At 45.9% G+C, this 27,142-nt stretch overlaps 1 protein-coding gene and 1 long non-coding RNA gene across 2 annotated transcripts in view; one reads left to right on the forward strand and one right to left on the reverse strand.

Moving 5' to 3' along the window:
- Ebf2 (EBF transcription factor 2) overlaps positions 1–27,142 on the forward strand; it is a 197,303-nt gene that overhangs the window by 40,610 nt on the left and 129,551 nt on the right. The window lies entirely within an intron of this gene.
- Positions 1,825–14,913, reverse strand: LOC121832336 (uncharacterized). The gene is made up of 3 exons (XR_006075982.2): positions 10,413–14,913; positions 4,223–4,321; positions 1,825–3,403 (listed from the first exon to the last, which is right to left on the reverse strand). It is a non-coding gene; the product is annotated as an uncharacterized LOC121832336 (long non-coding RNA).

Consider the following 27,142-nt stretch of genomic DNA (forward strand, 5'->3'; position numbering starts at 1 on the left):
TCTTTCAGGGGAACAAGAAGGATACGATCATGCCGTCTTGTGAGGAAGCACGCATCTCCTCTCATGTTCAGGTGAAGAGACAGGAACTTTCAGATAGCAGCTACACCAGACTGGGGAGAGGAAAGTGTATGCCTAGTGGATCATGTGTTGCTCCCTTGCAGAGTCCCATGACCTCCAAAGGGAAATGGTTGGTTCTGTGGAGGACACCATACAAAAGTCAGAATGCTCCAAATCTCTTAGAACGGGGCCAGTGGGGACTTGGCAGGGTGCCCTGTTTGTTCCATAGATGCCAACATCAGCCGTGCTAGTGGGCTTCTGAGTTTTGTGTTTAAGAACTCCTGCTGAGCATTGGCAAGGAGTTGGGATCACAGAATGTGATGGATTAACATGCAGTGTGTTTTTCCCATCAGAAAATCTATGGGAGGTTGAGCGGTTGAGCATAGCCCATAGGGAGTAATGCAACAGGAAAAACCCTGCTTTGGCAAAGGTGCTTGGTTCGTTGTATCTCCTGTAGGATAGCAAAGGCCTGGGTAACCTAGACACTGCACAGGATGATGAGTAAGCAACATAGAAGAGTCATGGAAACCATGCATGGTGGCCCATGTCTACAACCCCAGAACTCATGAGGCCGCAGCAGGAGGGATCCTATTTTGAGGCCAGCCCGGGCTACCTAGTGACACCCTGTCTCAATCAAGTGAAGCCAAACCAAACCAAATCAGAATTATTGAGGCTGTCTATAAGCACAGAAAAATATTTGGTGAAAAAATAATTATACAACGTGTTTATTGCTACAAATTTGGGTGTCTTTTATCCAAACTGCACAGGACCTAGGAATGTTTCAGATGTCAGAGTGTCTTAGATCATGGGATATTTGTGTAGATTTCACTCAGTTGAGTGTTCCTAAGCTGAAGATCAAAATTGGGAGATGCTCTACACCCCAAAATCACTCAATGGTGTGTCATGCTATCGCTAAAAATAGTTTAAGGTTTTGGAGCATTATTGGTATCAGATTTGTGGATTTGGGATGCTCAATCTGTACTGGAAAACAGTGACTGCATATGGGTATGCAGGAGACAGAGGACATAAATTAGTCTATGCGCTAAGTGCTATAATCACAGCTCTGATTCTGCTTCGCACTGCTAATGTACTTATCAGTAATATTTCAAAGAAGAATCGCCCAAGGCAGGGTCTGATAATCTCTTACCCACTTTAACTCTTAAAAAGTCTGCCCCACCCCCATAGGGGTGTAGGGGTGGGGTTTGTGTATAGGTAGGTGAATGTGTGCATGTGTAGAGACAACTTTGGATGTCTTCACCTTCTACTTTATTTAAGACAGCATCTTCAGACCTTGCAGGGTTTTTTTCTCACTCCACCTCCCTTCTCCTCATAGGAGCACCCGGCTTACAGACATGTGTGCTGTATCTTTGTCTTTATTTGAGTTCTGGGGACTTGAACTCAGGTCCTCAGGCTTGCACACCAAGTGTGTTACCACTGAGCCATCTCCCACTCCAGCATGTTTTAACTTTTTATTCCTACTCTGGATTTGTCTCGGGCCAAGGATACTTAACTCTTTGGGAAACGTGAGTATTCTGCAGAAAGGAAAATTTTCATTGTGTTGAGGGGAAAACAATTAAAATGCCTGATGGAGGTCCGGATCATTTTAAAATGGTAACTAAACTGTAACTACTTTGTCAAGGAGTTGTGCTCTGGAGGAACTACTTCAAAGCATGAGTCCTTCCTGGTCGCTTTTCCCACCCACACAAAACAAACCCAAAACCCAAACCAAACCAAACCCCACACATTAAGAAAACACACCACACTCTCTCTTGTAATAGAGTTGTTGCTGTGGACATCACTATAGAAAACATGTTCATAAGGAGCAGCGCAGCTGTTCCCCGTCATCCACGGAGCTCTATTGCAGGGCTGTATAGGACTTGAGAGAAGAAAAGAAAGGCATGCACTTGGTCTGATTTCTGCTACTGAACGTGTGTTTTGGGGCAGGTGGTTCTTCTCTGCACCTCAATTATAATCTTCATGTCTCTTGTCTACCTCAGAGGAATACTGCCAGCCTCAGAGGACTATTGTGTATGGATCCCATTATTCTAGATAAACAAAGAGCTTTGCAATAATTTTGTTTACTCTTTACAAAGTTCCTGTATTTTGGGATGAGGTGACACTCATCTGAACTATGATATTCATCTCTTAGCCCCAGTTATGAAGTTACCATTTGAGAAGGTCGCAGCTTAGGAGATTGCAGTTTTAAAAAAATGATGCTTAAGAAGAATAGTTTTGTAGACAACATTTTATTGGCAGTCACATTGATTCTAGCCTTGTCTCAAGTTCAAGCAAAAGTTTCCCTGAGTACAAATTAGCAGTTGGGCATTAACATAGATCATGCTAACCTTTTCCTACCCTCTTTATTTATTTTTTTCTTGTAGTAACTGTATCAAATGTAAGTAGTTTAGAGATCACTGATTCCAGGAAAAGCCAATATGTAAAGGATTTCTGCTTTAAAAAAGGGTCTTATTCTGTAGCTCAGAATGGCTTTGAACTTGAGATATGAGACCCAAGTCTAGCCTGGAACTTGTCATCCTCCTGCCTCTGCCTTCTAAATTGGGATTATAGGCATGTGTCACCATGCCTGGCTGGAATCATAATGGCAACACACTACTTGTGGCTTTCATTTGAAGTGTTTTTAAATCAATTTTTAGAAAACATGTTAGTGTGTTCATAGGGTCTTTGGACGTGGGAGAAAATACTATTTCAGCTACTAAATGCTGCTTAGCTGTGAAAGACCTTGGCACAGTGGGAGGAAAATGTCTCTCCTAATGAGATGGAAAACACAGATGAGGGTGTTTCAGAGACAAAGACCTTTGGTACACATGGCTCCTAGTCCCCTGAGAGGACCAGCACTTGCTGGCAAGAGAGAGTGCTTGGGTTAATCTCTAATTGTTCTCTTGGTGCTTCGCGAGAGAGATGGTTTTTCAAGCAAAGATGTCATGGTTCAGATCAGGAAATTCAAGAGCTAATGATGGGGAGGCTGAGTTGCCTTTGCCCTGCTTGGCTGGGGCTTCTGCTATACCTGGCTGTATGCAAGGGATGTTGTCTAACTTGCCATGACAGTGCAGTGTTCTCAGAGACGCTTCGGAAGTGGACTTGAAGGCTTCTCAACCAGGCTGTTCCAAACACTGGGAGGATGCTTCTCGAAGTGCTTCCTGGAGCCAGAGGGAAGGTCCTCCTCCTATTGGGGCTCTCCACAAAAACTGTGGCAGGCTCCACCCTCTTGACAGGTGATCTCCTCCCTGAAGCTTGAGAGCACATTGAGTTGTTTTTTTTTTTTTTTTCTTGAAATGCACAGAAGCAGCTGTAAAAAACATGTAATCTTCTCCTTTCGTGGAGATGCCTGGGAGAACCAAATAAAGATAGAGTCATAGGAGAAATTCTAAAAATCCTAGCTCTCAGAAAATGACTCAGCTATCTCCATGACCCAGAGCGAGGGAAGAAGTTGGTAAGACCTTGGGGTCCTTTTCCAAAGGGCTCCAACTGTGCCATTCCGGTGCTTGGGTTAAGCTGCAGCTCTTAGCTGGGATGGCCAGCCATATTCAAATATTCCCAAATACAAAGGTTCCCACAGTTCCAAGAAACTTCCAGGCCAGGAGGACACAAGCAACTCAGAATCGCCTCTCTGAGTGCAGTTGGGATCAGGTACACTTCCCCCGTGCCCCAGCCAGCCAGGTGATTAGTCTATTCTCAGGATTCCCTACTTGCAAAACCAGCCCTGGCTGGGGCCCTCACATGAGAGCAGTCTATGAACTGTACGGAGCCACTCGCTCATCTGCCCCACACCGGTGTGCTTCACACGTTGGCTTCCAGATTTGAGTCGGGTAACCACGAGCCGCTGCGCCGACTGCAGAAAGATGCTCTGCACCCAAGGGGAGAGGCGCAGCCGGGAAGAATAGAGCCCATTATTACCCTCATTATTTATTTCTCACCCAGCACTGCAGAGCCTGCGAGGAAAAGGAGTCTAATTCCCTTCGCATTTCAATCCTGCAATATTTACTCCAAGCCAGAGCCTCTGACTGTTAATATTCTCTCTGAGGAGCAGAGCTGGCTTTGAGGCCCGGGCCGTGGGGACCCAGAACACAAAGGGCAAAGGAGAGAGAGAGGGAAGTGGTCAAGGCCTGTGCCTTCCTGGAGAACTGGGCTGTGGTAATTTACATACCTCTCCGTTATAACGTGCGCGGCACATGTGCGCGCTACAAAAGGCTCTCGGTAGCCTGGCGCTGTCTGCCTCGCAGTGCCTGCTGGGCCCGTGTCAGCACTGTTAACAGCGACAAAAGAGGAGTTCATCAATAATTCCCCCCACACCTGTATCCAAGGAGAGAGAGAGTCAAAAATCAAGAGCAACTCCCCATACAACTTGAACCTCTGCACAGATCTACCCAGCTCCAGCCTTAGACAACGGGGACCAGAGATCAGCCCCACAGTGGGATCCTGGCTCAGGCTGGGCCTTCCATTCAGCAGGCAGGCAGAAGGGCCAGGAGCCTCCCCCCCACTTCTTTTAAAACAACTTCCTTCTCTTTATCTCTGCTTATACAAGGTGATCCAGTGCTCCCTCTGATTATGATGTCCCCCAAAGGGGAGGGGTCTTATTTTGTATAGTGTTTACACCATGTTTATCTACGACTGTTCTCATTTCTGGTGGTCTCAGGGGCATGCATTTGTACGGCACCAGCAGGGTCTGGAGGCTGACTGGGGAGTGGGTATGGGGACTAAAAATAAGTAGTTATTTTTCTTTTTCCTTTTGAGTCTTAAATATCTCAGGCTGGCCTTGAACAAACTGCATAGCCTTGGATCACCTAGATATTCTGATCTTCCTGCCTCCCCTTCTCAAGGGCTGCAATTACGGACATGCTCCATCATGCCTGCAGTGGTAGGAATTGAACCCAGGACTTCACTTCACCAACTGAGCCATACCTCAGCTCTGACCAGTTCTTTAAAAATTTTTTTATTACATTTGTTTATTTATGGGGGCGGTTTTCATATGCCACACCGAGCATGTGGAAGTCAGAGGACAAATGATGGAAGACGGCTCTCTCCTTCCACCATGTGGGGTCCTAAGGGAGTGAATTCAGATCAGAAGGCTTGGCGGCAAGCGTCTTCACTCAACGAGCCAGCTCACTGGCCCAGGATCAGTCCTCCTCCTCCTATATAGCTAAAGCTTAACACTTAAAAAAAAAAGTGTGTTCTGTGTTTAACAGCGAAGGGTGAGTGAAAGGGTAAGCCCCCTCCCTGATAGAATTAACCACTAATAATATGTGGTAAATAATTAGAGATCTATCCAACTAGATTGCTGACAGACATTTTCACTGGCCTTATTTCTTCTCTCACATATCCATACTCTTTCTTTTCTCCAAATATTTTTTGAAAGGTTAGAGCCAGCCCTACAAGCCACGGCTCGTGTGTTCCTTCCCTCCCTTTGCAGGCCTGAATGGAGAGCTTGTTGGAAGGGCACCCTTACAAGGTCCTGCTTGTAAGCCTGGCACCCAGCGCTGCACATGCGTCAGGTACTGTTCGGGCTGTGGCTCTGTGCTCCTTTTCAGCCCCACTGGATGCCACATGGTTGCTTCTCATTCTAGAAACTACGTCCAGAGACAGCATTCTATCTGAAGTAAATGCTGGTGGCTGGTGTATAGGTTTAAGATGTCACCCCAGACTTCCCGTCTTATTTTGGATTTGCCCCTCATTTCCCACTGTGTAACCAATGGTGGCCTCACCGTAGAATATTGATTTTTCTTTATTTATTGAACCAACCCCCAGCTGGCACGTTTACAGTTATGCCTTGCCTGTTGATTGTTTTTGGCTAAAGAACAAATGCCTGGCTAATGTCCACGGGGAAGAGCAATTTGCAAATTTCTTTTAGCCTTTTGTTGGCGTTTTTTTTTTTGTTCCAAAGGCTCAAGGTTAGTTTGCTCATCTAATGCTTTATCCCTCAATCCCGGGTGTTTTCCTGCCACCGTGTCATCTGGGCCTGACTCCCTGGTGTGACATTCAAGATTGCCGGAACATACGCATCCTTATGAAACGCTAACAGTTCCATCTATTAGGGCTTAAGAACCAAGGTACAGCCAGTTGATTAAGGGGACAAATGAATAGTACATTTATTTATGTGTCAATAGAGGCTAGTTATTGAGTTTGCCTTATTTTTCTCATACTATATGCTCCCTGTGCTGGTACACACTGATGCTGCAGGCTTTCTGGCTCTAAGAGGAGAGAAGAGGGACCATGTCTCTCCATCTCCCTAAGATTCAGCACCACACCCTAGATGGACCTGTGCTTCATCAATGTGCTCCGTGCAAGATGAAGGTGGTGCTGCTGGCATTCCATTGCTCTGTCAGTGGACAAGTCAGCACCAGGATGCTGGCAGGAAGCCACACAACTCTTCTGTTTGTCCCCTTAAGGACGGACATCTGGGCCAGTCTCAAAGCTCTGGTATGGTTTGGGAGTAAGGTCTCAAAATGTCAGATTCTCATGTCCTGCAGTTTAGGGGGTACCAGGACTCTGGAAATACCCTGGGACAGTGGCCTTGGGATCTGTGCAGGCTTCCTGGCTGGTATGGGAGAGTTTTCCACCATGAGGGCCAGACATACTGGTTTCAAATTGCTGATTTGCCTGCAGTTAGTTCTGAGGTTGTGAACGAGGGCAATTCTGGGTTTGGATGAGAATTTATTTGGATGTCTGATCCAAACGGGGCAGCGTCTTGAGGCATGCGGATAGGGCAGGGCTGGATTGGTTCAGTGGGCTGGGTGGGCAGAGAAGGAAACAGAAGAAACGGGACTGTTGAAACATGGGGTGGTTGCAGACTGTCAAAGACCGGGGTGAGTATGTAGAGTATGGCAGAAAGCCATATGGGAGGTGGAGAAGGAACTCCCCTGAAAAAGAGTGTAAGGACACAGAAGGCAAAGAAAGAGGAAAGGAAATTCAAAAAGTAAAGAGGTAAGAACACTAAAAAGGCAGGTGTGTGTTTGTGTGTGTGTGTGTGTGTGTGTGTGTGTGTGTGTGTGTGTGTGAGAGAGAGAGAGAGAGAGAGAGAGAGAGAGAGAGAGAGAGAGAGAGAGAGAGAAGGACCTAGATGTAAAACTCCAAGACTGCAGAGGGAAAAAGCAAAGGGCCCAAGTTGAACCTAGTGGGGTTGGGGGTATGTGGGAAGCAGCAGGTATGTGGGGAACTTAGGCTGGGGGTGACGGGAACTCTCCTTATGGGAGATAAACAGGCCCTCAGTCAGCTCAAGACTTTGTAAGACAAGCTGCGTTTGTTTGCTAACTTCAGATATTGAGGGCTGAGGCAGTGAAATGTATTTTCATCTGATGAGTCTGAAAATATACTACTTAATTATATTTTTGTTGGCACCCAGACCCGTGGGATGTGGGACCAAACCATCGTGCAAAAGTGTCTTGAGGAGAAGAAGGCAGAAAGAAACACACACGATTTTAGGGGTACACTGCCTTCCCTTTTCCGCTTCAGAGGCGGTTTCACGGCGGTTTGGTTTTGAGGCCCTTGCTTTATAAGCGCGCTTTCTCTTGGGCATAGTGGGTATTGTCGGCTTGCCTTGTCTGTTAGCATGGTCTGTTTACAGCTGAGCAGGAGTCTAGTCTCTCACTGAGTAACACTGACCTGATTTTCCCTGGTTCTTTAGTGTCTTCCCGAGATGGGCCGCAGGCAACCTTCAGTTTCCCTGAAGAGTTCCTCCCCACCCTGCCCCTGAGTCACCCAGTGGCTCTGTGAAGTAGACTTTCCTCTGTTTACTCAGAGAGAGACTCAGATGAGTGTATTGTCTGTATTGTGGAGTCTGAACTCATCTGCTCCCTGTTTGAGAGATCAATCTTTTGTATAATGCCAGGTACGGTGTGAAATTGCCCTCTTGTAATGTGTTATCTCTGAAATGATAATTTGAGTTATTTCTCTGTTAACCTTTACACAGCCAATAACAAATTAAACATCATTATCTGAGTTTAGAATGGGTTGTAAATCTGTAAGCCCTGGTAATACTCAGACACTTACAACCAGGGAGTCATAAAATGACATTAAATGACACTTCGAAACATACCCCAGAAGTGCCACAAATAAACGGGAAGGGAGCGGAGACTCTCCAACAGGAGTTCCTGGGAATGCGTCTGCCCAATGACGCAACACCATCGAAGATGTCGATTCTGCTCTGACCCAGAACTACATAAAGAACCTTTCCAGAATCTCCCTGCTGCCTTCATCAGTCCTTAGAGACTGGACATTACTTTGTGTGTGTGCTTGGAAGTAACCCCAGCAAGCTCGCAATTCCTTCTGCTGGCCTGTTTTTCCCCCTCACCCATTGCCGGAAGCACCCATTTGGATGCTCCTTCCTTGCTTCTCTCCCACCGCCCAGCATCGCAGCCACATCTGCCTGGTGATATGGAGGCACTCTAGTGAGTGGATTTGTGTCCCACACTTACTTCACAGAGCAGGTGTCCTACAATCTGGGGACAGTGGTGAGGGGTAATAAGTAAGAAGGAATAAATAACCCCCCATAGCTACTTTTGTGTTGTTTTGACCCAAAAAACCCCCGAGAGGAAAACTCGAAGGCATAGGGATTGATTTCAGCTCATGGCTTCAGAGCTATCAGTCTATCATGGTGTAGAGGGCGCTGTGGACCAGGACAACTCACGTCATGTCAGACAGGAAGCAGAGAAAGGGGACAAGAGACAGCCCTGAGTACGTACCCCAGGTGCCTACTTCCTCCAATGAGGCCTCACTTCCTATTCACCACCTCTAAATAATACCATCTTATTAGGAATCCATCAAGGGTCAGGGTGTCCATTAGCTCATGATCTGGTAATTTCCGGAAACCTCATCCAAGATACACTGGGAAGTGTGATTTGCTAATCTCCTAAGCAATTCTCAGTCCAGCCAAGCGGACCCTTACGATACACCATTACAGCAGAGGACTGGGTGGCAGTTCCCAGCACCCATGTGGTGGCTCACAACCATCTGTAACTCCACTTCCAGGGGATCTGATGCCCTCTTTTGAACTCTGCAGGCGCCGGGCACCCATGTGATGCACAACAGACATGGATGTAGACAAAGTACTACTAAGATAAATAAATTTAATTTTTTTTTTAAATTTAAAATAAAAATTTTTTAAGGGTTCACTGTCACAGCAGAAGACACTGGTTTTTGGCACCATTGCCATAAGTTTATTTGAAAACCAGCTCTGTGGAACCCTATTGGAGATGAGGGCCAAAGAGAAGGTGTCATCTGCAAGACAGGAGGATCCCAGACTTACAGACCCTTGCTCGAACGCTCTCCTACTACGCACACCCAGTGTCAGAGCGTGCTGAGAGGGTAGAACTGGTCTGTTGGATTAGATTTTTTTCTTAAAGATTACATGAACACGTGAAAATCTGAGAGGATGAGGATTCTCGGCACCCACCCGTCTTCTCTGAGGATGAAAACCACAGCACAAACCAACATAAGTTTAAGGCTAAGGTGGGCCGGGGGTGTGGGCTGCATTCCATTGCACCCAAGCTCTGCTTCCACTGATTTTCAGGATCTTGTGGTCAGCCATCCTCGCCTGTGTTCTCTCTGAGTTTCTCCCAGAATACCTCTTTGCTCACAGCCAAATCAGACATTTTTAGTTTCTTCCAACTGAGCTGTTTCCAGTTTCTGCTTCTTGAGGTTTAGTCTACAGTGCAGCGTTTTCGTGGAAATGCTGGCCTGAACTAACATTTTCACCCTGGTGTTATACATAGTGTTCTCCCACAATTTAAAACATCCCCACTTTAGGGGCTGGAGAGATGGCTCAGTGGTTAAGAGCATTGGCTGCTCTTCCAGAGGACCCAGGTTCGACTCCCAACACCCACGTGTCAACTCACCAACATCTGTATCTCTGGTCCCAGGGGACCTCGTGCCCATTTCTGGCCTCTGAGGGCACCAGGCATGCATATGGTGCACAGATATACATTCAGGCAAAGCACTCATATACATAGAATATTTCAAAAACAAAAACAAAACAGCCCCCTCATTTTTGCTGTGATTAAAACCCTGGTGGTCCTTCTCCCCAATAAGGTGGGTGCATCTCTGTTCTTCTGTTTCTCTCCTCTCTTCTCCTCCTAGGTTCTCAGTAGGAGTGCTATTAGTTTATATTAAACTTATTTATAGCTCTCTCTGTGTTCTCTCTCTGCTCTCTCTCTGTTCCCTGCTCTGCTCTGTTCCCGCCATCTTTCTTTCTCTCCAGGCCTGGCTCTCCCCCGTCCTATCCCTTTCTTCTTTCTAATAAAGCTCTTTGTAACTCTAAAAAAATTAGTTTAGATCTGTTTGTTAGTTCTACTTAATTACAGTCTGAATGATGTTCAGCTTTCACCTGACTAATGCCAACCTACCTTCTGTGGGCTCCTTTCATTGTCCAGTTTCCTTCATTGAATTCTTGGTTTGTTTTTCATTGTTTTCCTAATCAAAGAAATCATTTTGAGCTATACACTTTCCTGTCTGTGCAGCTTTGGCCATAAGCACCCATGGATTTTGATTCTAGTTGTGAGTTGTTATTAAAAACTTAAACCACAGCTTTAATTGTTCAGTGATTTACTTAACAATTGAATTATTAACCTAATTTGTTAACATTTCAGGGTATCTTAAATTATCACATTCTGGTTAAAATATGTGGTTTGGATAATTTGTTTCTCTGGGACTTGAAAAAATATGTATCAAAATGAAAAAAAGCTCTTTAAAAAATTCATTCATTTTCAGGGTATGATTCAAAGGCTTTTAATCAATTAATAGGGACAGACCATCTGAGCTTTCCTATAGTTAGCACACAGTTGAGGCTGGTGATACAGATTAGTTACCTAGCATGCAAACACTCTACCATGGGTTCAGTCCCCAGCATCACATAAACTAGTTATGATGGATCCAGTCTGTAATCCTGGCACTCAGATCCAGAGGCAGGAGAATCAGAAGTTCTAAGTTATCCATGACTGGCATATTAAGTTCAAAGAGCAGCCTGAGTGGCATTAAGACTGTCTCAAAGAAACAAATAACACAATAAAAAGCATATAGTTTTGTATGGTTTTTATCCAATGTGACTATTCACTTTCTTTTAATAAGAGAGTTTAAATTATTGACATTTATTGTTATAGCTGACACTTTTGGTACCTTGTCTATTGTCTTGTTCTATTTTTAATGTTTTCTAAAAATTTCCATGCTTTTTTGGATACAGACATTATTTATTTTTAATTTAAAATATTTTTAGAATGTAAATATCTTCTTTTAAACTATTGGTTAAGACTTAAAGAAAATATTTCTTAGCTTATATTGCCAGTCACTAGTGAATAACATCTTTCCAATTATTGGACAAAGTTGTGACTTGATGTCATCCCTTTTCTGTCTTCCGATGTCACTTCAAAAACCTGTTAAAACAATAAATTTACCTTCTATATTTGGATGAATGGAATTTCACCCTATACCTTGTCTTTAAGTGATTTTTAATATTAATGTTCAAGGCTTGCAGCTGTATTTGTACTGTTAGGCTCAATGCTGTTTTAATTGATTTCCTTCTCTTGTCCCTTTGGATTACAATATCTACACCTTTGAGGCTTTCGTTCTCCTTCATCTTTCTAGAATTGGATTCCATCTTCAATAATTATATCAAGAAGGGTACATAGGTGATGTATTTTCTGAAACTGAACATCCAAGAGTTTTTATTCTGAGATCTCCACTTACCCAACATTGGCCATAAAACTCTTGGGTCATACCCTTTTCTACTTAAAACTATTTAGAGGTAGTGTATTCTAGTATTTAATGTGAAGTAGAAAACTCTATTAGTACTTTGACTTTTATTTCATTGATGGTTCCTGGAACACAATGAACGCTTATCATCAGCACATATCTCATTAACTCAGGAGAGTGTTCCCTGGGGCGTTTCTTACGTTTCTTCCATTGCGGGTCTCTGTCCCTCCTGCCTGTGTTTTAGGGGAGCGGCTCAAGCTTGTGTTCCTTGTGGAGTTTACAGTCTTCTCGCCAGTTGCTGGGCAGAGAATGTCCTGGAAGTAGCTTGGTACGGAGCATCATTGAAACACCGCAGGGACAATAGCTTGGGCAGTTTGTACGGGAAGTAGAAAACAAACTAGCACAGCTCCCAATGAACTGGCAAAGTGGACAGAAGCAGAGATGCATTTTAGAAGTAATCTTGCGATTGTAGTGAGCTTGCTTCTTTTGGGAGGTCTCTAGGTCTTGAGGGGAGAAAGTCTGAGGGAGGATGTGGGGGTTGCTAGCTAGAGGTCATTTTGAACCAGAAGTCTAACATCTGGGCAGATCTGAAGCATTAATCTAGTTAATCTTATTAAAAAACAAAACAAAACAAAACAAAAAACTGAAAAAAACAAAAACAAAACAGGATTAAAACCCCAAAAGATCAGAGAAACAGGAGAGCAGTCACAGTCGCTTCCTTCCTGTTCTGTTCCTCCAGTCCAAAAGGACGGAGATCCTGTCTCCACCCTGCCTTACCACTTCCTGTTTCCTCTCTGTACAGACCACTAGACCTCTATGGTTAACTAGGGGCTAGCTCCGCCTTCTGACTTCAAGCAAGCTTTATTTGTGTCAGAACACAAGCAAAATATCACACAACACAGATCTACAGGAGAGAAAAGGAGTCCTACTTGCTGGTGTGTGTGTGTGTGTGTGTGTGTGTGTGTGTGTGTGTGTGTGTGTGTGTGTGTCTAGCAAAGTGCCTGAGGAAACTGATTGGAAAGAGGCAAGACTTTTGCAAAGGCTTCCGTCCATCCGTGGGCCTCTGGCTGTGTTGCTTTCAAGGCTGTGGTTGAGTCTGAGCATCAGGGCAGTGCGCAGTGGTACAAGAAGGCTGCTCACCTCACGGTGGTCAGGAAGCAGAGGGAACCAAAGGGCGGGCCTGGGGACCAGATACACTTCAAGGATTCCCTGCCAGTGTCTACTCACTCAACTAGGTCACATTCCTAGTTTCCTCCCAATAATGGTATGGGGTTCTGTAAGTCCACCCAGGGATTAGACCAGAGCCCTCAACCCAATCAATTCCCTAAAACCCTGCCTCTGAACATTGTCTTAGGGACCAAACCTTTAACATAGAAACTTTGGGAGGACATTTCATACTCAAACCACAACAATTTGGTGCCTGAAAAGTACTTAAAATGTGCATAGTAAGGCCTCATTTGAGTCTTGGACCCTGGGTACTTAGCAAAGATGCGAAGTAAAGAGGCTGGGTGCTTCTGTGGTTTGCTTGACGGCCCCCGTTTGTTAGTGGCACAAACATGAAGGAGTCTTCTGCGTTTTGATGTAGAGGACTTTCCACTTGCCCCTTGTATTCAAAAGTCTTCGGCGATGTCTATGGAGACCCTGAACTGTGAGCTCCAGGTCGGTCAGTCAGTTGAGCAGCTGGCTGGCAGCCCCCTGTCCCTATGACCTCCACATTGACCAGCATTGCTCCCCTCTGCCGAATATATTTTTATAATTCATAAGAACATGAGATTTCTGTCGATAGGAATTCATGACTAAACAAGGAAGGCTGACAACCATCTCGGGCCACCGGAGTGCCTCTGGCCTTTGGGTGGGACGGGTCAGTGGCTTTAGCACAAAAGTCACTGGCATCTTCTTCCTTGATCTAGATTCTGGCCAAGCACAGCGCCAAGGGGAAGCAGAGTGACAGCTGGGAGACAGGCTGTACAGTTCGTAGTTCAGCTCCACTGAACTGGGAGTTTAGAAGCGATGCCAGGCCTGGGCTGGACCCGCCACCAGCCTAGATCTGCCCCTCTCCTCCCTCGCCATGCCCATCTCAGTTGCTCTTTTTTTATTTGTTTGTTTTTGTTGTTGTTGCATGCAACACCTTTTCTTCCTAGCCATTCTTTTCTCTCTCTGTGTCTTCCTGTCATGATTCCCGTTCATCTTTTTCAGCATCTTCTAATTTGACTTCCTTTCCTAGACTTCTGTTCACGACCTTCCTTTCTGTTCTTATTCTTTGCTTCATTCTGCTTTCTTTCATATTCTTTGCCTCATTTTCTTCCCTATTCTGCTTTCTCCCCGCCCCAGCCTTGTGATAATTTCCAATACTTATCATGCAAATATTGAAATGGACAGCATGGAAAGGATGTCAGTGACATCTATTTGCTTCCCATCCAGATTCTATTATGAACATTTGGCTAAATTCTCATTTTTCTTTCCACCCTCCTATCAGTTTTGTGTGTGTGTGTGTGTGTGTGTGTGTGTGTGTGTGTGTGTCTGTCTGTCTGTCTGTAGCACAGATAAAGGTCACAGGACAACTTTGGGTGTTGGTCCTCACCTCCCACCTTGTCTCAAATGGGTCTCTTCGTTGTTTGGCTGCTGTGTTGTGTACACCAGGAAGGCTGTGCTGTGTCCATCAGGAAGGCTGTGCTGTGTCCATCAGGAAGGCTGTGCTGTGTACACCAGGAAGGCTGTCTTTCAAGGTCAGGGAATTCTCCCGTGTGTCTTGCATCTCACCAGAGCAGCACTGAGATCTCCTGCCGGGCTTTTTTGTGAGTTTTTGGAATTTGCACTCAGGTCTGCACACTTGTTTGCAAGTGCTTTTCACACCGAGACATCTCTCTCCTCAGCTCCCCAAAGTAGGGTTTACATGTCAGCCGTCAATATAGTCTCCTCACATATGCCACACGTACCATTCACTTGAACTCAGTATTTGTTGATATTCCCTATTTTTTTTTACGATAAAATTTAATTGAAGAATCTTAAGGGCGTGATGAGATAGATTTCGGCAAATTGATAGGTAGTCCAAATATCTGCCTTATATAGATAATGTTCCAGGTACCTCAAAAAACTTCTCTCCCATTCCATCTCAATTCATCCTCTCTCCACTCACCCTCCAAGACACAAGCTGTGCTCTGTGATCTCACCACTCTAGGGGACTTGGCCTGTTCTAGAACCTTACAGAACAAGAACCCAGCCAAACTGTGTTCTTTTTGAGAAGACTTCTTTCAGTCATTAAAGCGCCGTGAAGATGAATCAAAGCTGATGTTTGTATCAATAGCTGTTGTTTTGACTTTGCTCAGTAGTATTCCATGGGAGACTGTCCTAGTCGGCCATGCTCTCCCGCATCGACGGTCTGTGAATGAGGTTGCTAAGAGCTCTCCTTTGCTTTTCCGTTCTGTCTCCTGTCCATCTCCCTTTCTGCTCCTAGGACACATTCAGGTTGTAAGTGGACAGGACCACATACTTGTACAGGAAGACAGGGAAGGTGTATGAGACAGGCCCACAGCTTAGCCCCTGGTACAAAATAGGCACTCATTCTAAGACTGTTACTCAGACAAAGGGTTCTACTTATAGGATCTTTTTTTCCTTACCAAATCTATGCATTATTTTCTATTTCTATGGCTTTTGCCAAGTTATGTCACACCTATACGCCTTCACTAATTCCTCTAAAATCTCTCCCATTCCTGGCGAGTTACATAGGGATAAACATACAAGCCTCCCCTGTGTTGTTAGGGGAGAATAATGAAGAAATATGACGGTAAAAGAATTCGCAAAGGAAATAGCATCTACTTACTTTTTTTTTTTTTTTTTCACCACGACTTGAGTTTTGCAAGAAATTGCTTCGAGATCCTTGGATGAGAAAAGCGTATTCAAGAGCCAAGAACTGCAGTGGGGAGCTCCTCGGTTCCCAGACCCGTTAGCTGCCACTCAGCAAGGACTGAGCAGTTTCCATTGGAGCGGAAAGAAGTTTATTTTGCCATTTTAATTTGGTGCTGTTTTATTTACCCTGTTTGTGCTAGCCCAAATTTGGCACCCACGCTGTACTCCAAGTGCTAATTTAAGTGGCATGTTTCCGTTCTGCCTGGGAAGAATACTCAGAAGAGCTGAAAGACGTGTGTTTATAATTATAAGGTACAGAGCTGGTTCTGGCGACATCTCGCAGCATATGGGAACTATGTGGGCTAGTTAGCAAAAGTTTATGCTGAAGCCTGACGCTGTTTGGCTGAGTTTTGTAAACTCAGGGTTGTTAAGCTGCGTCTAATAAAACACTGAGTAAATTTAATATTTCCAGCTAGCTAGCGTGCTGCAGTGGCGAGGACAGCCCGGGTCCCTTTTCTTGGCACGGAATGGCAGAGGTTTTTCGATTCCATGCTGGAGATGGTAATTTGCTGAGAAAAGATGCATGGGCTACCCTTTTTGTAACGGTATGATCTTTGAGAAGCCGAACGTGAGGCTGGGCTCCAGACAGATTCAATCTGACTTTTTTTCTTTTTCTTTTTGGTTTGGGTTTTTTTTTTGAGACAGGGTTTCTCTGTGTAGCTGTCACTGTCCTAGAACTCTCTCTGTGGACCAGGCTGGCCTTGAACTCACAGAGTTCTGTCTGTCTCTGCCTCCCAAGTGCTGGGATTAAAGATGTGTAACATCATTGCCTGGCTGACTTTTTATTTTTCATTTCAGATTGACATAGAAGAGAGTTCTGGATTTTTACTTAACACTGTGCATTTTATCCTTTCTGTTTACTTAATTTAAAAAATTCTGCTTTATGTGCGGCATATGGCTGTTTTGTCTGCATGTGTTTCCATACACCGCCTGGTGCCCATGGAAGCAAGAAGGGGGCACTGGATCCCCTGGAACTGGAGTTACAGACAGTTGTGAGCCACCGTGTGGGTGCTGGGAGCTAAATCTGGGTCCTCCGGAAGAGCTGCTAGTTCTGCTAAGTGCCGAGCCGTTTCTCCAGGCCCAACTTTCAAATTTGATTTGGTTATTTTTTTTTCTTTTGAGACAGGGCCCAGGGTAGCTTCAACTCATTATGCAGCTAAGTATGATCTTGAACTTCTGATATTCCTGCTTCTACCTCCCAAGTGCTGGGTTTTCCAGTTTATAACACTATGTCCAGTTTATAGGGTGCTGAGGACAGAACCCTGGACTCTGGATTTTCCAGCTAAGGTACATCCTCTCCCCCAATCTTTCTGTCTATAGATAGTATTACAACTGATGTATAGGATCCATGAGTTCCTTCTTAGAGGCCTTTTTTATAATTATACAGCATGACAGTGCATGTATAAGTAGGGCATAATATTTTATATTTTTCTGTATTTGGGATTGAAACCAGGATTGAAAACATAAGTAGTCAGTGTTCTACTATAAAACTGTACCCCAAGACCCTTAATTATCCATCTATCTGTCTGTTTATCATCTATCTATCTATCTATCTATCTATCTATCTATCTATCTATCTATCTATCTATCTATCATCTATCTACCTATTGTCAGGTCTCATTAATAGAATAACCTAATCTTAAACTCACACTGTAACCCAGATAGGCCTTGAACTTTTATCATCCTGCTTTAGCCTCTCAAGTAGCTGAGATTACAGGCCTGTACCACTAGGTCTGACATAGCTAAAGTGCCCCACCCCCACCAGGAGCCCTGTGTAACCTCAGCTGCCCTGAAACTGGCTCTATAGACCAGGCTGGTCTGGAACTCAAGGAGTCACCTGCCTCTGCCTCCCAAGTGCTGGGATTAAAGGTGTGTGCCACCACCACCCAGCCCAAGTATTCTAAAGGCAGTGGAAAGATGTGCTACTGCATAAATGGGTCTATAATCATGTGTGTGAATGGATGTGTCCACCCAGAGCCCTGCCTTATACACATGTTTGTGTATAAGGACACCTGCTGTTACAATCCGATCATACAAATCTGTGAGGTATTTCTGCTCACCTGCTGAGTGGAGGCTGGCAGAGATTTTGCTTCCTGACCTGGGCTCCATTCTCTCTCTCTGAAACCCTTGGCAATGGGAAGAAGAGGTGACAAGAAGTGACAGCCACCAGGCTCTGAATCCCCACAGTAAGCCCTGTGAAGCTCTAAGCTCTAGATCCTGACCCTTGGGCCAATCCAGCTGGTAGAGAGGAATGCCATGAGCCCTCCAAGGAAGGCTTCCCGGGCAGTCTGCCCTGTGGTTCAGGGCACATATCTGCTGATGATTGGAAAGCCACCTGCTGGCCCTTTATCCAGAAAACCAAGCCAAAGCGGCTTGTGGCTAGGGACCCCTCACATCCCTCTTCTGGTTATTTACACAGAATACACAATGCCTCTGCCGCAGGAGTGCAGAACAGAGGCAGGTCGTTTAAACGACCAGCAAACCCAAGTAGAGCTGTCTGTAAGTCATTTACAGCATCGCGTGTCTGAATCAATCTGATTCCCAAGTGCTGCAAGCATATGAAGCCTGAAACAATGTAATTTCTGAAGTCTCTGAAATTCTCCATCCAGGTCACCGTTTCCTGAAAGACTTGAAATTTTATGCGTGAAATTATGTGGTTTGTGCTCATGTCTGATTCGGTTTTGGAGAGGAAAAGCTGGTGTTGCTTTCACAGGTTTCCCCATGACCCATCGTTGAACATGTTATAAGCCCAAATCGCACCCTGAGTGCCACCCGGGGACAGTGACACCTGCTCTAATGTGACGTTGGCCACCAGTGTTTCATCTGTGGGCCCTGAGCGCTACTCTCCCCACCTGCCGAATCTTGTGTGGTTCTCCCTTCCCTGATTTCTGAGCATATCTGGGTATATTATGAACATCTTGCCTTTTACCAGCCCGCGGCAGAGGCTGCTACCATCTCCATTTTACGGGAAACCGGGGTGCTGAGGGGCAAAGACATTTGAGTGATGATGTCTTCCATGTCATCTGTGATGGACAGAGCCCAGCTGTTGCATTGTAAGCCTGGAGTGCATTACCGCATCTCGTGTGGCTGGTCCTCAGTTGATGCAACATGATCTGATGATGTGACGTCATCAGTTTAATGCCGCCTTTAGTTAGTCTGCATATCCAGGCACAATGTCATCTCTCAGACTGAAGGTTGAAGACTTTCCCAGAATTTCTTGTTCTTCTGCCTTTTAGCCATAGGACGTGGGGCCAGGCCCCATTTGTGCCTCAGTCTCCTCATCTGTGGAATAGGGATATAGTAGGTGGACATAGTGATTGTAGGGGTGGTGTTTGGAGGAAGGCTCTTAGCAGAAATCCACTCTATTCTCAGCCCTTGAGAGGGACGTAACCATATCCAATGCATTTGAGGACACAATGAAGGTCTTAATGCAGCTTTTGATTTGATCTCTTAGAAAGCGTTAGTATGTAGGCAACATGAAATACATGTTGTATGTTCCATAGATTACCCAATGCCTATGAGGCTTCAGAAAATCAGATCTGGATCCAGGGTGGTGGTGGTGGTGGTGGCGGCGGCGGCGGCGGCTCATGCCTTTAATCCCAGCACTTGGGAGGCAGAGGCAGGCAGATTTCTGTGAGTTCAATGCCAGCCTGGTCTACAGAGCAAGTTCTGGAACAGCCAGAGTTGTTACACAGAGAAACCCTGTCTTGAAAATGCATCCCCCCACTCCCCCCAAAAAGGAAAATCAGATTCGGACCTCAATGCTCTCTACCTCTGCCCCAGAAGGCCATAGAGCAGAGGAGAGGGAAGCAGTGCAGGCTACAGTAACTGGGAACCGAGCTGGGAATCGAAAGATGGGTAGAGCTGGGCTTGGTGGCACAGGTCTGTCATCCCAACTATGAGGGAGGCTGTGGCTGGAGGATTGCAGTCAAAGTTCTGCCTGGGCTACACGTTGAGTCCAAGTCTAGCCTGGGGCAGCTTAGTGACACATTGTCTCAAAATCAAAAACTAAAGGCAGGACTATGGAGATAGCTCCGTCAGTGGTAGAGTACGTGCCTGGTGCATGAAAGACCTAGGTTCAGTCCCCAGCAGAGCAACGCAACAAATAGACAAATATAGACTTTAAATAGGTGAGGGGGCATTGCTGGTGGGGGCTCCAGCCAGGTGGTGGTGGATCCAGACTGCCATGTATGAGTATCTAAGAAGGCACTTGACAGATTCACAGACAAACCCAAGCTTTATAAGGTCAAGAACCACAGCATGCGCCCAGTGTTCTTGACAAGAATGTGTTATAGAGGTGAATGTGTGCCTTATGGCCACACCACAAGCAACTGTGGAACCTCACAGGACCTTTCCGGCACCTCGTGCTTTTTTTTTCTTCTTCCTTCTCATCAGCAAGGTTCTTGTTACTTCCCATTCTCTCCTGACTGGAGCAAGAACAGCCTTTGAGGGAAAGCCAATGATGTGACGTGTCTAGGATCACTGGACTCCCCAGCAACACTGTGGCTTCTCTTTCTGTTTGGAAGACTGCTTCTCAAGTGTGTGCCTGGCTTTCTCATTTGGGGCAAGATGTCTCTGGAAATCCCTATGGCCCCCAGATTCTTCTTTTCTCTGGAGGTGTCCCACCTGGATTTACTGACAGAGTATGATGAAATTTTATTTGTATGTCAGGTGTGAGAAAATTGGACCGTGGCACTGTGTATCTTATTTTATTCTTACATGTTTTAGGCATTTTTTTTTTTTTTTGAGTCAGGGTCTCACTATGTAGCCCTGGCTGACCTGGAGCTCTCTATGTAGACCAGGCTGGCCTAGAATTCACAGAGATCTGACTATCACCGTATCCTGAGGGTTGAGATTAAAGGGGTGTGTGTGTGTGTGTGTGTGTGTGTGTGTGTGTGTGTGTGTGTGAGAGAGAGAGAGAGAGAGAGAGAGAGAGAGAGAGAGAGAGAGAGAGAGAGAGAGAGAGAGATGAGAGACTATGCTTGACCATTTTGGTCACTGATACTGATTTTTTTTCTTTTTTACCTTTAACCATCTATCTATTTATTTAGTATGGGAGTGGATGGGTGCATGTGGGGGTCGGAGGACAACCTGGGGGAGCTGGTTCTCTTTTTCCACCATGGAATCCTGGGGATCAAACTCAGCTTGTAAGTCTTGGGAGCAAGTGCCCTTATCCACTGAGCAATCTTGAGATCCCTTCCCTATGTATTTATATGCAGTCACTGGGTAGTTCAGAGAAAACACCAGCTGATTCCAAGGGGCACTTCATACTCACTATTGGCAAGGAGGCTCCCTCCACAGAACCTTGGTGAGTTTCCAGAACTCTCTGGAGCCTTGAGGTGGACCAGGGAACTCCGGTCTTGGCAGCCTCTCTCCCAGCTGCAGCCCAGGCCTGGCTTCTGTTTTATCACTTTTCAAAGATAAACAATTCCCCTGCCTCCTTTAAGGGCAGAATCACTCCCCCTGAGATCCCCTGGAGTCGGAAGAAAGGTACTGTAGGCTTTACCTGTTGTATTGCCGTGATTATTCTTCTTCTAGATTTTTTTTTTTCTTTTTGGCAGGGCTGAGCTCTGTTTCAGGAGGTGGGTGGCTAAGAATCTTTGAGAACACCCAGGAAGGGAAGCCACAGATCTGAGCTCATTCTGCAAGCTTCATTTTGCAAAATGTATTAAAAGCTCAACCTGTGAGTCACGACTCCTTTGGAGGTCAAATGACCCTTTCACAGGGGGTCGCCTAAGACCATCGGAAAACACAGATATTTACATTACAGTTCATAACAGTAGCGAAATTAAGTTATGCAGTAGCAACAAAAATAATTTTATGGTTGGGGTCACAGCAACTTGAGGAACTGTATTACAGGGTCACAGCATCAGGAAGGTTGAGAACCACTACTGTTTGGGAAGGAAGTTCCCAAGTGTGGGCAACAGGGAAGCCTCAGCATTGCCTGGAGACTGGGGGTTTCTGAGGCAGGGTGGGCTTATGAAGCCCATTGCTTTTTCCCTGGCTCTGTACCTTGTTGCTTAATTTGGATCCATGGATTTGGGGTTCTAGTTACTTATACTTTCAATCACGTGCTGAAGCCACTGGGAGTGAAGCTGGTGAGGATGGGCCAGTTCCTTCTGTGAGCTGAGCTTTGCTGTGGGTTGTGTGTGGGTTCTTGTTCTCATGCTCATCACAGATCTGGGAGACATCGCGCTTCCTTTCTTCACTTTCCAGAAATAATGTATTTGGATTCCAGTCTACACCCACATACACATTCTGACACACTAACACACACACATACACACACATGCGGACACACAAAGACACATACACATGTTAACATACAAAAACACACACCTTCTCATCTTCTGTGACCCTGGTACCCACTGCCATGAGGGATTGGAGGGGTGGGCCCTCACAATCAGTGGCAAATCAGTTGAAAAATGTTAGATTCCATTTTTTTTTCCTAGAGCTGTATTGAAAAAGTGAAATTGAGATATCCTTTTCCTCCTTAAGACAAGGTCTCCTGTAGCCCAGGCTGGCCTCAAATTTACTAGTTAGCTGAGGATCACCTTGAACTTCCGCATATTCGTGCCTCTGCTTCCCAGGTACTTAGTTTTCAGGCATGTATTAAATCCAGGGCATTGTCTACTTCAGGTATCCCTCTTCCAGCTGAACTACTGCCCCTGGCTCGCAGAACCTTTTAAACTTCCCACCAATAGAGTATCTAATTCACCAAGCCAAGTTTAGAGTTTCATATTGACATTAGCATCAAGGGCGAAGTCCTTTGTTATGGTTCTGCTCCTGGGTCTCCGCCCATCCTCTGGTATCCGTGGGCACCACCCTGCAAGTTTGTATAATTCATAAGCCCAGAGGCAGTGTAAGCTGGGACTGCCCAGAGCCAAAGCCAAGCATTCTGCTTGGGAATTGCGAGCTGCCAGGGCTGAATTCTGGAGGTCAGTGGGGGGGCTCCATGCTTCCCCTCTCATTCCAACTTCCTGGGGTGTGTTGAGTCCCTGAGGACAACCCAGAGGGAGACAGGAAAGGGAAGCTCCCATCGAGTCAAGGGGCTTGCATTCAAAACTTTCCTCTTAATCATAGCACGAAATGACGAAACAAAAGAAAAGCCTGGAAAAGAGAGAAAGGTGAAAAAAAAAATCACTGTCATTTTCAATAGTTCGGCATATTTTTATCTGAGTCCCGCCCTCCATATTTCTCTGTAGACCTATTTTACATGAGTCAGAGCATGCCTGACTTTGTAGTCTGTTATTTTAATTTACACATTGAATTATGCACACTTTCCATGCCTTTAAAAGTTTCCTACGCCCCCCACCCCTTAAAAAGATTTATTTTTTTTATTTTGCATGTGTAGGCATTTGTGCCAATGTGTGTTTAGTGCTCTTGGAGGCCCAAAGAGTATAGGGTCCTCTGGAAATGGTTGTGAGCTGCCAGGTGGGTGCTGGGACCTGATCCCAGGTCCTCTGCAAGAGCAACCAGTGCTCTTAACTGAGGAGCACCTCTCTAATCCTCCTCTTGTGCAAATGGGTGAGCACTGTTCTATCCAGTTAGTGAGTGGCAAATAAGCTACTTAACAATTTCAATGATGTTTCTGGTATGGAGAGCTTCTCTCTACTTTCTTCCCTTTTAAAAGCACCACCTGAACATAATCACATGGGAGTCAGCGTGTGAGCCTTGGCTTGGGGACATATTAGCAGAATCGTAGCCAGTGACTTGTAGAATAATTTCTTTCTTTCTTTTTTTAATCAGAGAATTCAGAACATTCTATTTATTTTTATCAATGAACATAAGTCTTAGAAATATATAAATGCAACAATGAGACATAAAGTTACGGTATTATGTGGATTTAATTGTATGTTTATATATAAATGTTTTAAGTATATGCATATATAGCATATCATATATATTACAGCACATAAAAATGGATGTTTTGGGCGTGTGCACATGTGTTTCTCTTTAAGATAATGAAAGGGCTCAGATTCTGAAAATCAAAATAATTTAAACCAAGCTTAGCTTAAAAAATAAAAAGTGGCAATTTTCTATTTCTAGAGGTGACAGAGAGGAGGGAAGGCATTAAAAAATTTATACAGCTTCGGAAAGGTTAGGGGACGTTGACAGGCCTTAAAAGACTTGGTGGATGGTGGAAACACAGAACAATGAAGTGAGACACACAGCCTTAACGTTAGTGCCTCCCCCCCCCCCCCCAGCCATCCTGATGCTCAGACTCCTTCCGCCAGGGAGGACCTGAGCTCCATTTTCCACTAACCAGCTCTACAGTTTGGGAGGGTCAGCTGTACCGAGGAAGACATGGGGGCCACCGCTAGCTGGACCATAGCCTGCCTGGGATGCGCTGACTGCAAGCTGGGGTGGCCCCGCCCAGCAGGGGCTCTGGGAACCAGGAGAAGAAGAGCTCAGTGTGGGTGTTCCAGGCAGATTGCTCACCACTTGCCATTTAGCACATGTCTGAAGGAATAGCTCATAGAATTGGCAGCAGAGTTCAGAAAGCTAGACCCTGGGAAACAGGAATGCTTAACTCTTTTTGAAGCACAAATGGGGGGATGTGAGCCCAGGTGCGTGAGAGTGGGGAGCTAAAAAAACGCCTCCACACCCAGCTCTAATTGGGTCAACTTTATATATAAGATGAGGACTGGTACTATGGAGACAGCCCCTCTGGGAGACAGCCGCCAAGTGTTTTTTTTAAAAAGCGTAGTCCACGAGCTGAAAGAGACTCTCCCTAAAGTGTCTGGTTCAGAGAAAGCCTTACACGATTTTATTAACCAACTGTGAGATTCTCTTAATTTGCATTATCGGTGAGAGCATTTCGAGGCTTGAAACCCAGTCTTCCGTTTTAGAGCAGGGAACGCTGGGCACCCATCAGCATCATGTTCGCCGGGGTGAATAAAGCGCCCACAATTTTCAGTGGGGGGACAAACGGGTGTGCCCTGTGTGACTCCACCCATTGATCTTTGCCCCAGCTCTCTGGGCCTTTCTTCTTGGAACCCATGCTCCTGGCTGCTTTGCAGGGCTCATAGTGATGCCAGGGTTTCAACCTGGTACCCAGGTCACACACACCGTGCTAGGTGAGGGAGAGGGGAGGCAGCAGGGAAGCCAGAGGAGGGTCAAGGTCACTCCTGCTGCTCTCAAGTTAGAAGTGTGTGTTAGCGCCATGTCTGAGGGCTGACTGTACAGGTCCGAGGCTCTGGGTTTGATCTGAAGCAAGGTGCACACATTTTAAAACGTATGAAGCAGGAAGATGAGACAGTGCCAAGAGACGGCGGGCGGGCACAGCTAACTGAGCGTGGAGGCCACCTTGTGAGGCGGTGGCAGCTGGACTGGAGGGTCATTGGGATGGCTGAGGAAGAAGGCTTGGAGATTGAGACGTGGAAAGGGAGAGTTTGGTGGGGTCCAGGCCTGGAGGTAGAACAGAAAGAGAGGTTTTGAATTTAGGGCAGAAGCCCAGCCCTTCCAGAAGCATGGCACTTTTGAAGTGCCCTGTTCCTCACATTCTATGAGTGATCTAGTTGGATCTTTCCAAGGGCCAATCGAAGTTATGCAGAGTAAAAGGTAGGGGCGGGGGGTCACCTCCACAAAGACACCACTGCTGCTGCACTGCCCCCAGCACCCCTCCCCCACTTCTTCCCTCCAAGGCATGTGGCATCCTTCCTTCTGGTGGCCTCTCAGTGTCATTAAACAAGTCAAAGGTCATCAGTCTAGAAATTGACACACTTGACCCATTTCTCTTCTGTGTTGGACCTGGAGTCTGGAGCCAGACGCCCCCAGGGACCATATGGAGGCCTCAAAGCCCAGGGTTCATTGCTCTCTTCCCAAGAGGTATATAATTTGATATTTATTGCCTCTCTCCCCAACAAGGTCTATGGTGCCACTGGGATCCATTCGCTAAAGAATGCTGATCCCTTTATGAATTTTTGATGGTGGAGGAGGAGCGATTGAGACCACTGGGGGACCGTGTGAAATGGAAATGCTTTTTCTTTTTGATCTCTCTCTCTCTCTCTCTCTCTCTCTCTCTCTCTCTCTCTCTCTCTCTCTCTCTCTCTCTCTCTCCCTCTCTCCCTCTCCTGCTGTTTTATTTTGTTTTGCTTTCCCCGACATTGTTGCTATTCTCTGAATGCAACTGTTTACACTCTTTGCAACAAGGCGCAATCACAGCCCTTTGGAGCAGGAAACGCCTCTTTCTGTGTCTCCCGGAGTTCAGCACCACCATTGGGAACTTGATTCAAGGAAAGAGATGTTCCCCGGCCAGAAAACAAAAATCCAAACTAAAACAAAGCAACAAACAGGATTCACCCCGGACAAGGAGAGGATGAGTGAGCCTGCCACCCCACCCCCGCCGCCGCCGCCGTTCCCTTTTTGGTGGTCTGAGGGGCAGGACTCCAGGGACCCAGACAGTCAGCATCCGTATTTCACTGCAGAGTCCTGACAGCTACAGCGCAAAGCAATACAGTCCTGCTTTTTATTAGCCTGTGTGAGTTCAGTAAGGAAAGAAGTTCTTTTCCCCCCTTCTTCTCTTTTCATTTTTTCAGAGGTAGAGGTTTTTGCCAAACCATGAGATGATTTAACTACAATTTCCTTCCTGATTTTTTTCCCCCAGGGGTGGGGGAGGGGGGGAAAGAGGGAGGAGAAGCCGGTGGGTGTTATTGTTTAATAAGATTTAAACAGGGTGCCTATTTTGTGGCTGGAACGGCTTTCCATGCCCTTTATCTGTGCTGGGATTTCAGCTGGGTTTTTATTTTAGTGACATATGGCCCATCCTATAATAAAAAGAGACGAACCATTCAGATTTAATTTGAACGACTAAGGACGTCAGAAGGGCTGCTAGGGGGAGGCTGTACCTGAGCCTTCATTGGTTTCAAAAAAAAAAAAAAATCGTGGAGAGAAGTTGAGAAGGTGACTTTTGGAATTAGTCTGGTTTGGAGGCATTAAGTCCCAGATCAAGGGGAAGGTCAATTCCAAACTTTGGGATCTCTGCCAGCCTCGCTCGCTCTTTTATTGCACTGTTGCCTGTGGGGCCTTTCAGGGGGTCTGCCCTTCAGGGGTGCTGCCTTCCACCTGCTACCCCCTTGAACAAGGGAAATGGGCTTTTAAAAATATTATGCAGCCTGCCCCAGCCGGCTCCCTATCCAATGCCTTGTGGCATGTCACAATGTGACTTGGGGGCAGGGCTTGGGTCTGCAGCTGGCACACAGAGCCTGTCCGTCGAGGGGATTGCCTCTCGGCCCCCACATGAGCTGCCTTCTGAGGACACGGCCCACCTGGCTTCCACCGCCCCCTGGCAGCTTTCCCAAATCATTTACTCCCTTTCATTCCCCAAATACTGCCAAGAGAGGAAAGACCTTCTGCATCTAGGGGCCATCCGGCAACTTGTGGGTACAGTAGAGGCTTTGCGGGAACTGAGTTGGACGATGACAGAGCAAGCAGAGAGATTTGGTCACTACGTGGGGCGCTCACCAGCAGCTTCTATGCG

This window comes from Peromyscus maniculatus, chromosome 9 (assembly GCF_049852395.1).
Source record: "Peromyscus maniculatus bairdii isolate BWxNUB_F1_BW_parent chromosome 9, HU_Pman_BW_mat_3.1, whole genome shotgun sequence".
Lineage (NCBI taxonomy): Eukaryota > Metazoa > Chordata > Mammalia > Rodentia > Cricetidae > Peromyscus > Peromyscus maniculatus.